The sequence below is a fragment of the Camarhynchus parvulus genome, chromosome 7, assembly GCF_901933205.1.
Source record: "Camarhynchus parvulus chromosome 7, STF_HiC, whole genome shotgun sequence".
In the NCBI taxonomy this organism is placed as follows: Eukaryota; Metazoa; Chordata; class Aves; order Passeriformes; family Thraupidae; genus Camarhynchus; species Camarhynchus parvulus.
In genome coordinates, this window is record NC_044577.1 from 6,621,745 (window position 1) to 6,636,158 (window position 14,414).

General features: G+C 36.1%; 1 long non-coding RNA gene across 1 annotated transcript in view; it reads left to right on the forward strand.

The window, feature by feature from the left end:
• The window catches only part of LOC115905893, a 29,251-nt gene extending 17,542 nt beyond the window's left edge, over positions 1-11,709 (forward strand). The window contains exons 3-4 of the long non-coding RNA XR_004060887.1: positions 4,676-4,793; positions 11,591-11,709. This is a non-coding gene — a long non-coding RNA (uncharacterized LOC115905893). The remainder of the gene's footprint in view (positions 1-4,675; positions 4,794-11,590) is intronic.
• Positions 11,710-14,414: the final 2,705 nt, after the last annotated feature.

Genomic DNA, 14,414 nt, shown 5'->3' on the forward strand with positions numbered 1-14,414 from the left:
GGCTTGTTAATACCTCAAAGAAAAGGTCTCTTGAATGGTCTAGGAATGTTTAGGCAGTGCCTTCTCCCCCAACACCCATTCACACAGGATAAAATTAGGTTACAAAACATGTTGCAGGATATCAGGTTGCTAAAGTGAGTCTCTGAGTTTTCTTCTTTTATCTTACAGCCTACAGTTGCTCATTTATTACTGTAAATTGTTTTACAATGGAGACAAAAGAATAGGTAGTCCTTGGTAACAAATGATGTATATTTCACTCTGATTTTACCATTATTTTCCAATATATCAAAGGAAAAGGGAGGAAAACCCCAATTTCCTCCCACCCCCCCAACACTCCCTTTCCTGAGATGTCTACGTAATTAACCAAGAGAAGTCTTGTTTTTCATTGAAATAGAATCTTTAGTCTGAGGTGTGGTGAACATGTGATTTGGAGATTTCATGATTCTGGAATACATTTATTTCTGCTCACACAAGCCCGTGTGAGAGGAGGACAAAGCCCAGAGAGGCAGCTTTAGTTTCCTTCTAATGAGCACAGTCATCCTTCTGGTGACAATAAACACAGTTAAATAAAATTGGGAATGCTGCTATTTTATAATATCTCAGACTCTGTAAAGATTTTTCTTTTGTGCATGGTTTGTTGACTACCTGGGCATTTTGAAGTAGGTTACAATTAACTATTTTTTTGAAATTTATTTTTGGTTATCGTTGTAATTGTCAAAGGAGATTTCCTCTCCCTTCTTTGCTCCTTCAACAGCAATTGGGAGTTATATTTGGAAGGTACTCACATGCACATAATCAAAGTTCAGTATTTCAGGTGCTTTGGGAGCCCAAACCTATTTCAAGTTAGAGTTATAAAGGTTATTAAAGAGAAGAAACATAATCCCTAACATATTTCATATCAGTAGTGAGTATATATGTCGTTATACTGAAATTTCTTTCCAATTTTTAAACTTCCCATTAGTGTGTACAAACTCATCTTAAATACAACAAATCCTGGAGTGTAATTAAGACAACAGGAACATTCTAAATGTCAGGCTTTTCACCTAAATTTTTATTTCATAAAATTGGAGTTTGGTGAGGGTTTTGTGAGCTCAGTTTGTGTACACAAAGATTCTTCATACTGTTCAGAAGTAGATTTGACAGAACATTTGAATTTGCTTTACCCAAGGAACATTTCCACATTTTCTTCACCAGGCTGAGCAACATTTATTTTCCACATCCTGACGGCATCAACACCTGGTGGGTGAGCCCTGCAATTTTTCCGTCATTGGATTTTCAAGAGAATATATGTACAGAGATAGGAAAATCACTTTAGGTGGTGGTGCAGAAGGTGGAGGCTCAAATGGGACTGAGAAAGAAAGGGGGAACTGTAGGAAGTGTACAGCAAAGAAGTTCATTTCCTTATATTTGTTAAATGAGTGAGTTCCCACACATTCATTTTGGCCAGACTTGTGTTACAATTTTAAGTACCCTTGAGGATCAGCTGATACCAGGCTTCGATAACTTATTGAGCCACTTTGCCTTTTCTTTAATAAAATAAATCAGATTTTTTTCCCCAGGATGTTGTGTCTCAGCAAGATTTTAATGCCTTTGGGAAGAATAGGAATTCTAATGTATCTTAAAAACCCCTGGCATGGTTATTCAATGGCTAGTTGTTTAAATTTAAACAGTGTTCCCATGGGACAGGAAAAAACTGCTGATAAGAAACAATGCAGTCTAATGGTAAAGATCTTATGATTGTGAGCTTTTCAGTGATCATTCTATTAATTCATGTTCTTTCATAACAGAATGAGATATCTTGTACTTATAAATGAAGGGTGGATATTACTGCATAAACTAAATACAATGCCTTTCAAGCTTTTTGTTTAGAGGCTGTCTAAATAAACAGCTCAAATCCCTCTATCACTGAGATGAGTGGTGGAACTTCAAAGGCAGAAAGAACATGCCCACTTTATCTGATCCAGCAGAGATACAATGGGACAATGACTGCAAGAACGTTTCTGGTTTTTTCAGATGTAAACCTAAGGACAAGAAAAGAATGTATTTTATTGCTCTGTTTTCCCTGTGGGACACACCAAGATGAACTTGCAGATTTTGTCTCAACCAGATCCCATTCAGAAGATACAGCCATGTTTCTTTCCAGCTAGACAACTAAATTATATTTCTGCTGTAAAAGCCAATGTCATATCGTCTAAAACTCAGAGCTGCTGATAGCCTTGTCCTAATCTTAGAATCACCAAAGTGGTTGACATAATGGAGTTATTAGGAAACCTGATTTTTTGATGGAAACTACCTTTAGAAGTTCATATGGAGACTAATTGCTATACATTCTTCATGAGGAAAACTGACCAAATTTTTGAAATTTTTTTATTTCCTAGAAAATGTAGAGAGGATTTGAATGCCACTGGAAATCAAAAATAATTGTTCAGCTTAACTCCAGGCAATGTATTATGTTATGCATTACAGAAAAATGAATCCCCCAAGTTTCTTGTAGGTAGTAAATTATTTTTTTAATAATTCCTTGTTCAAAGTTGCTTTGGCTCTAGTCACAATAGTGACTAGTATGTTATGCCCTGATTACTTGGTTCCAACAAAAATGGCCTTAAGGTTTGCCAGCAGAAGTTCTGATTAGAAGATGTCCTTAAGTTTGCAAATAATGATTTTACTGTGATGTAAAAAACCTATTTTGAGGGTGTGAGGCTCTGAGGATGGAGAAGGTGCATAGAAAGACATGCTTTGTAACTTAGAGCTACTGTTAGAGCAGGAGCAGTTCTTGCTGAGGCAATAAACTGCAGAGGGCCCTGAAATTGCTAATGGGAATCTTGGAATTGGAGTTCTTACACACTCCTTTGCTTGTCTTAGCATTTTATTTCATTATTGCACACTGAGGCTTACTAGGAAATTAGATAATATGTGGATTTTATTAATTCTACTCATTGTAATGCAATTAAGTCTTTATGATTCAGCTTGCAAATATAATGTGGGGGGGTTTATGGGAAATTTCAGTTCAGCTTCCTATGTAAGTGTGTGGGAGGAATATGAGAACATTATTTCATTTTTTATATCTACTCTTATTCAGTACCTTTCCCATCATATTGATTTTGTACATTCAATTGTACACTTGGTGCAAATTGCCCTTGCACTTAAATGTGTCTGTGGATATGAAGTTTTTAAGCCCTTTTTTCTTTAAACATACCTTTGCTAAGAATCTTTAATAAGATTTTTCAGCTTTGACTTTCTCTTCACCAGTACCACCTGCTTTTCTATTTATTCTCTACCACAAATGATGATAAATGCAGCAGAACACTTGGTTTTTGTGTTTTAATATTTGGTAAAGGACACAGAGTATATATTTAAATAAAAACATTTTAATGAAACTTAATTTCATGCTGATGCTTTAGTGTCTATCTAATACTGGGAGCTCCTACACCTATCAAAGACCAGAGAATAAGAATAATTATACTTTCAAAATAATTGACTTCCCATCTCAGGTCTTTAAATTTATCTCTTCTCCACTGTAGGCCTATGCTGATATATGTATATATAAATGATGCAGTTACACAGAGCAGTGTGTGTTGTGTATATCCAAGGCAAAGTAGGGTGGAGCAAATGTGAAGTTTGTTCTAATGTAGCTCATTCTAGTGCCAAATTTCAGCTCATAGTTGTTCTTCAGATTTTGTAATTTTGATTGGAATCTACAGTGTTAGCAATCAAAACACACTGGGGATATTTCTATGAAAAACATTTTTATCAGCACCATTACTAGTGCTGAAAGATGTGAGAATGCACATAGCTGGAGTTTCAGATCTTGGGGTGCTTGCAGAGTTGGAAGTGATGGCTTGTGTTTTCATAAGTAAACCAGACAACCTGAACAAACATATCATATGCATATGTTGTCAAGACAATGTCAAGGCATAGTTCCATGTGCTAAAACAAAATAATATAATACTTTATTAAATTCAATTCAGCCAACCATTTTTAATGAATGGTGCTAGTTTCATACATTTTTAATGTATAAAATACTAATTATTTAAAAAAAAAGGTTTCTTTGGCTTGAAATAATTTGCTGTTCTGCAAATTAAATATGTTTTTCATTACTCTGCCTTTTTTGCTGACTCCAATTCCACTGTCTTTTTCATCTACTATTCTTAACTTTTGTCTGAAGGAACTCTGCTTGCTTTAAAGACAATTGCAATTGTCTGGTATTACTTCTGACTTTTAAACAAAGCCAAGCAGTAGCCTTTCTCCTTCCAAAACACCATTGTATTTATTGTATGACAAATGATATGTATTAACAAAACTTCAGGACTAATCTGGAGCTCTATTACACAGGATTATGGGGATGCATATGCATGTCAAAGTTAATCTCACTGGAAATAAAACAAGCAGAAGTCTTCACATCTCTGAATTAGCCTTTTAGCTCAAAGTAAAAAAACTACAGTGATATTTCTGAGGAGATAAAAAGATTGAGACTTACTTTTAGTACTTACTTACATGTGTAAGGGCTAGAGTGATCATGGCATAGTTCTGCCTGAGAATTAAGTTCTCAAAGTAGACTCTAGCCATAAGGACAACTTACCACAAAATAAGAACATCTTGAAGAAGTGACAGAAAGAAAGCCAAATGTCAGAGATTAGGAAAAAACATTTAATTTCTAATTCCTAATTTTTGTTAGGTGACCACTGTGTTGAAAGTGAGGAAGAAGCTGCTCTGAACTGTGGATGTTCTGGAGTTGGGCACAGAAACCTGTCACTTGTGTCTATGTACAAACCCCTCTGGTTTCAGCAATAAAAGTGAGTATTTCCTACCTCAGCTTGAAATTGGAATGACTTGGCTCCATACAGTTTAAACAGCATAGAAACCGTCATGTTCTTGATGTTATTTGGTTTGTTCTGGTTTTATAAAACATCAGTAACGGCTCTTCATCCCAAACTAGATCCTAAACTTTTCCTCCTTGATGATATTTCTGTTTCTAAATAACTAATCACTTATTCAGAATGTAGAGACTTCCATTAAGGTGTGACAATTGTCATGTAATTGGAGAGTACCACTTCTCAGGTATTTTCACAAATACATACAATGTAGGTGACTAAACTTAAGATGAGAATCTGTGGAAATCTTTGCTTTTGGGGCAGGTTCCTTCTTGCTATGAAAAGGATCTGCAGCATTCCCTGATGATCTCACAGCTGACATATGTCCCATCCTATTGCCCATGTTTTCTTGTTTTACTTCATCAGTTATGTCACTCTTCGACGCTTTTCCTATTGCATTCTCATCACTTTTCTTATCTCTTTCCACATTTGTTTCCTTGTGCCATTGCCTCATTCAGTACATTACATTCTCCAAGTTCCTTGACAGCTTCTAGATTGATTTCTTTTTTTTCTTCTATGTAAAGGTTTTGTTTAGCCTTTGATTTATTTTCCTCTTGTGCCAGTTCCTTTCCTGCAATTTCAGCTGTACAGCCCTCTTGCAGGGGTATTAACAATTCCCTGCCTTTATTGGCTTGCACAAAATTAGGATTTTTCAGTCACTTTCTGGGATTTTGTATTCCTCTGTTTTTAGCACTTCTTATTACATCTGGACTTAAAATCATGTTAACCTCAGATGCAACTGATTCAGGACAAGCATGAGTTTTAACTATACTAAGTCTTAAATATACCAAGGGAATTAATCTAATCAAAACTTCTTTTTCAAATTATCTCTCCAGCAAAGTTTTTCTGTATCGTGCTCCAGGATTTCTATCTTTCTCCACTAACACACACCCATATATGATTTGCCCTTCTTACACTGCTTTTTTATAATTTCTGTAGTTCATACAGAAAAAGAGGAGAGTTTCCCATGCCACTTGTACTTTTAGCATAAATTATTGCCACAGGGTAGTTTTGAGATTAACCAAAGTATGTATAGATCTTGTGCTAAAAACAAGGGAAGAAATATTTCCTCCATTAAATTCTGTTGATCTCTAGAGATTTTCTTTGAACTCTTGTTTCAGAAAATCTCTTTCCACTGTTCTAAATTAATATATTAACATTGTAATTTTTCTAGGCTTACTAGAAGTTTATTTGAATATTTTCATAATTTCAATGTTAAAGGCATTTTTCACATTAAAGATGAACAAAAAACATATTTGGTACAAGCAACTTTGTGAATATATGGCAACATTTTCTTTATTTTTGCTATTGTAAAAATCTTACTATTTGAGCAAAAATTTCCTGAAATTAATGGATTTATTCAAAGTAAATACAACTTTCAGAGGACACAGGTTTGGTCTGACTTGTGACCAAAATAAAGGGAAACCTTTTTCATTCAGAACTGCTTATTATAGCAGTTTACTGTCAGTGAAGTAAATATTTTACATTTTCTGCAGCCTTAAAAATAACACTGAATGATTAATATTAATATAGTGTACTTTTCCATTAAAATATAATTTATAAAGAAAATGACACCTGCCCCTTCATTAGGAAGTCTGAGCAAATAATTTAGAATTTATAATGTAGGTTTAAATTCAAATAATATTGTCAACTTTCTTATGATGGATACAAACTTACATTTTAAACTGGAATTGCTGAGAGAAGTTAATTTTCAGAAGTGAGTGGTGTTGCACATTAAACCAATCTGTACATACTGCCTGAAACTTCCTAAATAGAACAGACCAAGTTTTATGAATGTCTTTTGTTTTTTTTAATTTTTTTTAAATAACATGGCATTTTTTCCTATTTTTTTTTAAATCTAAATGTAGGGCAGGTGAAAAGGCAATGCAGAAGATGCGGAGAGAGTTAAATCTTCTTTCTAGTTGCAGACACAGAATTTAATCTGTGGAAGGAACAGTTCCTTCCTTTGCCTTTTCATGCTCTGTTTCCTCACTCTGGAGACTTACTAGACCAGACCAGTCATGGTCTAAAAATGACATTAAATTTAGAATCCCTACTAGAGTTCACCAAGTTATCATCAGGTACAGCTGTTTATTAGAAAATGTGCTGCTCTCAAATTCTTCATTGCATTAGGTAGAATTATTTTTCCCCAGAATTAGATTTTTCTTCTGTAGTATTTATTGCACTCTGTTTTTGTGGTTTTTGGTTTGTATTCTAAGTTTTGGAAGAGGAGCTAATGATTTTATTGTTGCAGAAAACAAATTCCAACAATTTTTATGCAAGCATTGTTATTGAATTTGTGGCTAATTTTATCTTTTGTCATTTTTTCCTTTCTGATTGAATTTTCCCAGTGTGGAACACACACTATACAGTGAGCTATAACTGCAAATCTCAGGGAAAAGCAGGAGTAATAAGGGATAAACACAGTATCCTGTTAGGAAACAGAGCTTTGTAGACAAAAACCTCCTTCTCCTAGATTGATACTGGACAGAGAAAATTTGTTGTGCTTATATTTAAAACCAGTTTCTAGCAGGCCAGTTCACTTGTTCCTGCACTGGACTGTATCTTGTCATTTTATGTGCTGACCTCATCTCAATTCCTACTTAATATTTTATGTGTGGCAGTGAAGTTACATTGGTAATGCTTAAATTGACATGAGAGGGCAAAAGTCAAATATTCCCTGCTCCAAGCTGTAGTCCCTAAAGACAGGGAGTTTGTGCCCTGTGAGGCAGAAGCCTTGTTCAGTCACAGAACAGGGAAGGTGTAGGTTGGATATTAGGAAAAAAATTTTTCACTGAAAGAATAATAAAGTACTGCAATGGTCTTCCCAGGGAGGTGGTAGAATCACCATCTCTGGATGTGTTTGAAAAAAGACTGGACATGGCACTTGGTGCTATAGTCTAGTTGAGGTGTTAGGGCATAGGTTGGACTCTGTGATCTTAGAGGTCTCTTCCAACCTCGTGATTCTATGATTCTGGCTCAGTAGGACAGCAGAGCAAGCAGTAAAATATAAACTAAAGTCAGTCCAACTACAGCCTGAAAATCCCCGCTGTGAAGGTGGACTGACCCCATTTTCTTCATCAAAAGTTAAACTTGCCTGTGTTTCTGCAGTCTGAGAAACTGAGTGAATATTCTCACAACAGAGGGACCAACATGAGCCCTTTTTCCTGCCTGAAAGCCACAATCTGTGTGAGTGGCTTTGTGCTGAAGCCTTGCAGGGCTGATCCTTGATGGAGTGTCTGGCCCAGAATACAGATCAGGTACTGCTCCACTGCTTTGGCTTTGGCTGTGAACAGTGTGTCAACTGTAAAAAGAGCTGATGTATACACCTCTACTAATCCCCTGAACAAGGCTCTAATGAAATATCTTAATTGGAGCTTCCATTAATTTTAATGAGATTTCCCACTGGGAGTGTTAGCCCATGAAGACACCAGTATTTTTTATGTGCTCAGTCTGATGTTTCTTAAGGCTACTGACAGGATCCATAGTGGAGATACATTACCTGCAAGCAGAATTAGGATTCCCATGTATCCTGAGGGAGCCTCAGTTCTTTACAGGCTCTCAGTAAAGGCAGCAACGCCTTACTAGGGCTCACATGAAGCAAAAGTAAGCATGCTCTGAAGAAAACCAGATGATGAGGACAATTCTGAGAATGTGTTCTTGAGTGAATACAACTTGGGGTTTGTTTGTAATATGTGTAACCATGAAGGGATTAAAAAAAGAGGCCTGAATGAGAGCTATTGTCAGCAAAAGCAAAACTCACTGCAGAATAGGAAAAAACAACTAAAGAACCACCACAAACTAAGAAACTAAGGGTAAGCAGGTGCAGAAAAAGAAAAAAAATACAGAAGTTTATTTAAACATTTTAAATTTTGAAAGTAAATCTGTTTCCTCATTGTTCTGAAAATCCAGATCATAATGACACTGATTTACTGTCCTTCTCTTTGATGCTTTTGGCTGCCAAGTTGCAACAGAAAATGAGTAATTTTGCTGATAAGAGGGCAATTTTCCTCTAAGTTTGAATTTTCCCTTTTTTCTTTTACCTATTTTTATGGGTATCTACTTCTTTCTTATTTAGGCAGCTTTAGGGACTTTATTGTATGTTTTAGCCTTAAAAATGAATACTGCAATGAATTCCATTGTCATTAGTAAGACAAGGAATCATGCAGAAAACCCAAACAAAATCCAAGGCACAGGGGAGTCAGACATATATAGTAGGAATGGGCTTCTGTCATGGTGAACTTACACTTGGAAGGGACCAAATAATAAGAGAAATGTTATTATCTCATTTAAGAATGTGGGATGAAGAGCAGAGCAATGATGTGACTTGACTAATGGTGTAGATCTGAGCTGGGAACAGAATCCAGACTGCCTGACTCCCCAGGCAGAGCATTAAACAGATTGCCTTTCTCTCCTCCTTGAGAAATAAGTGAGGGCTACCTGTTTAACAGCCTGGATTTGGTGAAACACACACTGTGTATTTGATTTAGCAAATTGTCTTTTACCGTGATGATGGTATTTTCTAAAAGAATCCATAGTGCAACTCACGGATTATAAATGATTTATAGGTTCAGTGTGTCACTACTGTAATGATATTTCTTTCTAAGCAAAGTGGCTGTATCATGTCAGAAGACACTGGTGTTTATCTTTCAGGGAATAAGCACCAGAAAATCCTGCACAGGATTTCTGTTCTTTCTAAGCAGCCCTTCTTAACATTTAACCCCAAAACACATGGTTTAAGTCTGAAGGAGTAAAAATAAATCTGTTGCCTCTAAAATGGTTTTAAATATATATGCAAAATTCTTTGTTTTTGGACTTAGCATTATCTAGTGTGTACCGCAAAAAACTCCTTTAAAACCAACGACGATGATATAGCAGTGCATGTCCTAAAGAAATGTTCTTACAGTTTTCCTCTATAAAATCCATTCTTCATCTGTAAGTTAGAATCCCAGCCCTGCTGGAGGCTGAACTGGGTAGGTTTTAGCCTGAGATACACAACCTGGTAAAAGTAAATTACCTAAAATGAAACCAGTCAATGTTTAGAGCAAAGTAGGACTCACAAAAGAAAAGAAATATGTTGCTTAACTCCACAGAAGGTGTGTGGAAGGGTGAATGGTACAATCTGTAGAAATGGGGGTTAAAGTGGAACTTTCTTTACTTAGTACAGTAACTGTGACAAAAGCTGGAGCTTGCACATTATGCATTCCCAGACATGTCCCTGAGCTATCTTTAATGAATGCTCTTCTCATTAATTTAAATGCTGCTAACATGCAGCTAGCAATAAGATAATTGAAGTTCTTAATTTAGAAGCAGGCTCTCTGGTTATTCCACACAAAGTAGCAGAGCTATAAATTGTTAAATTCAAGGCAGAGAGATGAATTTTCAGAGATGCATTTAACAGCACTGGGGAGGGGGGGTAGGGGAAGAAAAGAGAAATGCTCACTTCTCTTTAAAGCAGGAAAGTGACCACGGTTTGAAGGACTATAAATTTATTTTCTTAAGGCCTACTGTCTCCCAGCAGAGACCTCATCTTCATGGTAATTAAAGCTTCTGGGGCAAGAGCTCTCCTTTTGTTTTGTCCTTGCACAGCACTAAGGGTAAAAAAGTTCTGGAGCAATAAATTGAGGGACCACAGTAATTCACTAGGAAGAACATTGGGGAGACTATAACATGAATGCATCATTTCAAGGACATTATAGCAAAGGAGAAAAATTCCTTCTTTCTTCTGCTGGCGAATTCAGGAACTTTTCATATTTGTTACTAGGACACCTGCCACCCAAAACTTGGCTTTTTGCAGAGGGTTACCTCTCTTCTTATTCATTTGAATAGTTTCCCTGGATTCAATCCTGACTTTACTGTCAGTTATCTCTAATTTCCATTTTAGCAGACATGTGAGAGTGACCCAGCATTGTAAAGCAGCTCATGTTGAAATATTTTTCTGTAAAAACTTTCAGATGTAGGGAAGTTCAGAGGCTTTAATATGAAACCATAAAACCTGTCTGCTTCCTTGTTGGAGATTGCTCCAAAGCATTATGAACTGAAGATTAGAACTTCTACCTCTATGGAAGCTGAATTTAGCTGGCTTTGCTTTTGTGGCATTTTATGTCAATCTTGTAGAGAAATGATTGCATAGGAATTAGTTTTGAAACATTTTGAAATATTTTAGCAGAATATTTTTTCTTCTTCTTCTTCTTCAGGAGTGATGTGAACACGTAACTCTGATAATGAATTTCTACCTCTGTGCATCAAAAATCAGCAGCGTAGTGATCTCTTTAAAAATGTTTAAAATTAGAACAGCTCTGGATTTTCTTTGGTTTTGAAACAAGAAAAATCCCCATACTTCTGTAATTTGTTTTTCTAATTAACCAGGAAAAATAGTTCAATTTAAATATTGTTTGATGTAAAATAACTGAATTTCAGCAAATCTGGCTTTTAGCCTGGCTTTGTATGACCATATTTGTCTAATACAAATGATGCAAAATTTAATATTGTACTGGAACTACATTCTTAATTGTATAGTTCTTTGTGTCTAAGAAAAAATCCAAAATTAAAAAAAGAAAAATTGAAAAAGTCATATTTAATGTCATTAGTTTAAAATCCAAGTGCAACAAGCCTATGGAAAATAAACTGATATTTTAACGTACTGGGATATGTAAGGAAACTCTTACCCTGGCCATGTGTACCTAAATCTGCTTCAGAATGTTCTGTTTTTTCTTTAGGAGTCTGCTTCCTCAGCTGCTGTCAGGCAGGCACTGCTGGCTGAACACTGTGTGTGCATGTGCAGGTGGGTACAGCTCTGACCATTTCAATACAGCTCGAGAGGTTTTCTTACAATGTGAGGTAAGGAACAGGAGAGGGATTTTTCTGTGCTCTTTAATGTTACTGCCATGAAACAATCTGCTTCAAACACCCTTCTGGCCATCCCTCATGGTGCAGGCTGGCACTGAGAGGAGAAGTCCTCCTGTGGCAGCAGGAATTCCACTCAGTGCTTGGCTGGAGGCTTGGTTGTGGAGAAAAGGAGATGTGGAACAAGGTTTTCAACAGGTAACAGGAGAAGACGATTAGGGTGTTAAAGCCGAGTCCTTGGCGTGCTGGCTGGTTTGAAGAGGGAAATGTGGGACACCTCTTTGAAAGACTATTATGCAAACCACTTTCTGTGGTTAGAGCCAGGGTGCTGCCAGTTTGGAGCTCTCCCTCCTGCCTGCCCACTGTGTAGAAATTAGACCACAGTAGGAATCTATTTGCAGTACTTGGATTTTGATGGAGTTTCTCATGTTCAATTTCTCCCCTGTTCCATCAGCTCCCTCTCAAAGATATTTTCTGTTATTCAAGAATAGATGTTTTCATTGTTTAGGATTATTCACTAAAAACTTACATTGATTTATAAGACTTGAAAATTATAAAAATGGTAAAAATAAAACCTCAGGGTTCAAGTTTGCTGTTCCAAGTTAGATTAACCTCTTTCATATATATATATGTATATATCAGCCTCACATGAGCAGGAGTCACCTGTGAATTTTTTTCTTTCCTTCTTTATTTATTTTTAAACAATACTCTTGTTTTCAGCAGCATATAAATGCCTTTAAATTTTATAATTTTAACTTGTCTTGGAGATTATTTGAAAAGTCTCCTGGATATACACAACTCATGCAGTGGGACGTTGAGCTGCTGCTGTAAAAGTTAAAGAACTGGAGAAATCACAACAGCCATAGAATTCCTAGTCTTTTTGATGAATGGTTCAAAGGAAATCATTGTGCTTATAATTCAAAACCACAGTGATTAATTCTCAGATTTTTTGGAGATAATATTGTTAGCAATTTTCTCATTGTGGTGTGTCAAAATGTCTGACAATGGGTAACATAAACAGCAATACAGGAAACAGCCAACCTACTGTATGTTTTTTGGGTGTATTTGAGAGCACAACTGTGGTTTTTCTAAAAGAATCTCTTTTCTTCCAGCATGTGATGCCACTTTCAGCTACTCCAACACTCAGGTTCCTCATCTGAGTCCTGTTCTCCCCAAATCTATAGTAACTATTTAAACAGTAAATTAACACATTTATTAATGGTTACATGCCTTGGTGGCAGTGCATGAGATGCTGTAATTATTTGTTGTACCTTACTTCTTCTTTCCCTTACTTTTTATTAATTGGATCAACTTAAGATTATAAATTCTTCTTCTATTCTTATCAGGAAAAATAAATTGATCTGTGGAATTTGTTGCTTAATAAATACTCAGGAGAATCAGTAGAAAGATATTTTTTTTTCCCCTTAAGAATTCTGTGTTGGGCAGTTTTGAGTTTCCAAAGACATAACTATCATCTAGTTCCTGGAAAAAATCTTGCAAATTTCTTCTTCAGCAAACAGGCAAAGTTTGCACAAAATAAAAACACTTTTGACAAAGAGAAATGAATCCCAAAGTTAAATTCCAATATTTGAGAAGTGCATATTTTAATATAACAATTCTGCTGTGAAAGCAAGTGGTGAAATTGGAGTTTAGAAACCATGGTGTTTTTCACAGCATTCCTGGCTTCCCTTTTTCTTTACAGCTGGCTTCCAGTTGATTTAGTATTTCACATCAAGCATATTTCTAAATGAATTCTGAAGAAAGACTTGGGAATTGTCAGGTGATGGAAGATCAGTCTTGATCATATAAAGTTACATTTTCCTCTTTAAGTAGGATAGCAAATGAAAATTCACCTTGACTTTTGTTCAGTTAGACCTATGACTAGGGGAAAATTTACCTAAAGTACTCAGTCTTTAAAAATCCATTATTCAGTTGCTAAAAAGTCCATCTAGCAAACCCTACTGCCTTTTGTTAAAAAAATGGGCTGAGAGCTTCATATGGCACATAAAGCCCTATTTTATTGTGGGATAACTTGGTGAGTTTCCCACAGTCACTAAGAGCTCATGAATGTTCAGCAGGTTCATCCCCAAGGTTACAGCAAGGGAGAGACTTTTCAGACATTGCTCAGAGCTATGTGTACATTCTTGGTCATCCTTTCCCAGAAACACTTTATGCTTATTTTGGGTCTCGTGACAAATTGAGCAGTACATATATTTAGAACTAAAACATTTGGAATTCTCATGTAAATATTACTGGGTTAATGTAAGGTACTAACTCTGGCCCGTCACTTGTTGGTTTGTAAAATCCTCTGATCAGAACCTTTGATCCAAACCTTTTAAAGAGGCTTCCTTGAACATTCCAAAGCAACCTATTTTTGCACTGACATTCTACACAGAAGAAGGTATTTTGGTGTGTTTCATGTCCTGGTGTTTATACACACTGTGATCATTTCTGCCACAAACAATATTTCCACTAAATGTGAAAGAAGTGTGTAATTTATGCTGTGATACATCCTCATTCAGAGTGTTCCATCACGAAATCCAATTGCTGAGGGTTGAGCATCCCAACTGAGAAGAGTTTTTTCTCTCTCCCCAGCACTCAGTGCTGTTCCTTTGTGCTGCTGTGAGGCTTCGAGGCTCTGTGCTGGCTGGTTTTTATTTCTTTATTTTCTTAAGAGAGGGTGATGTTTGGGGGAAG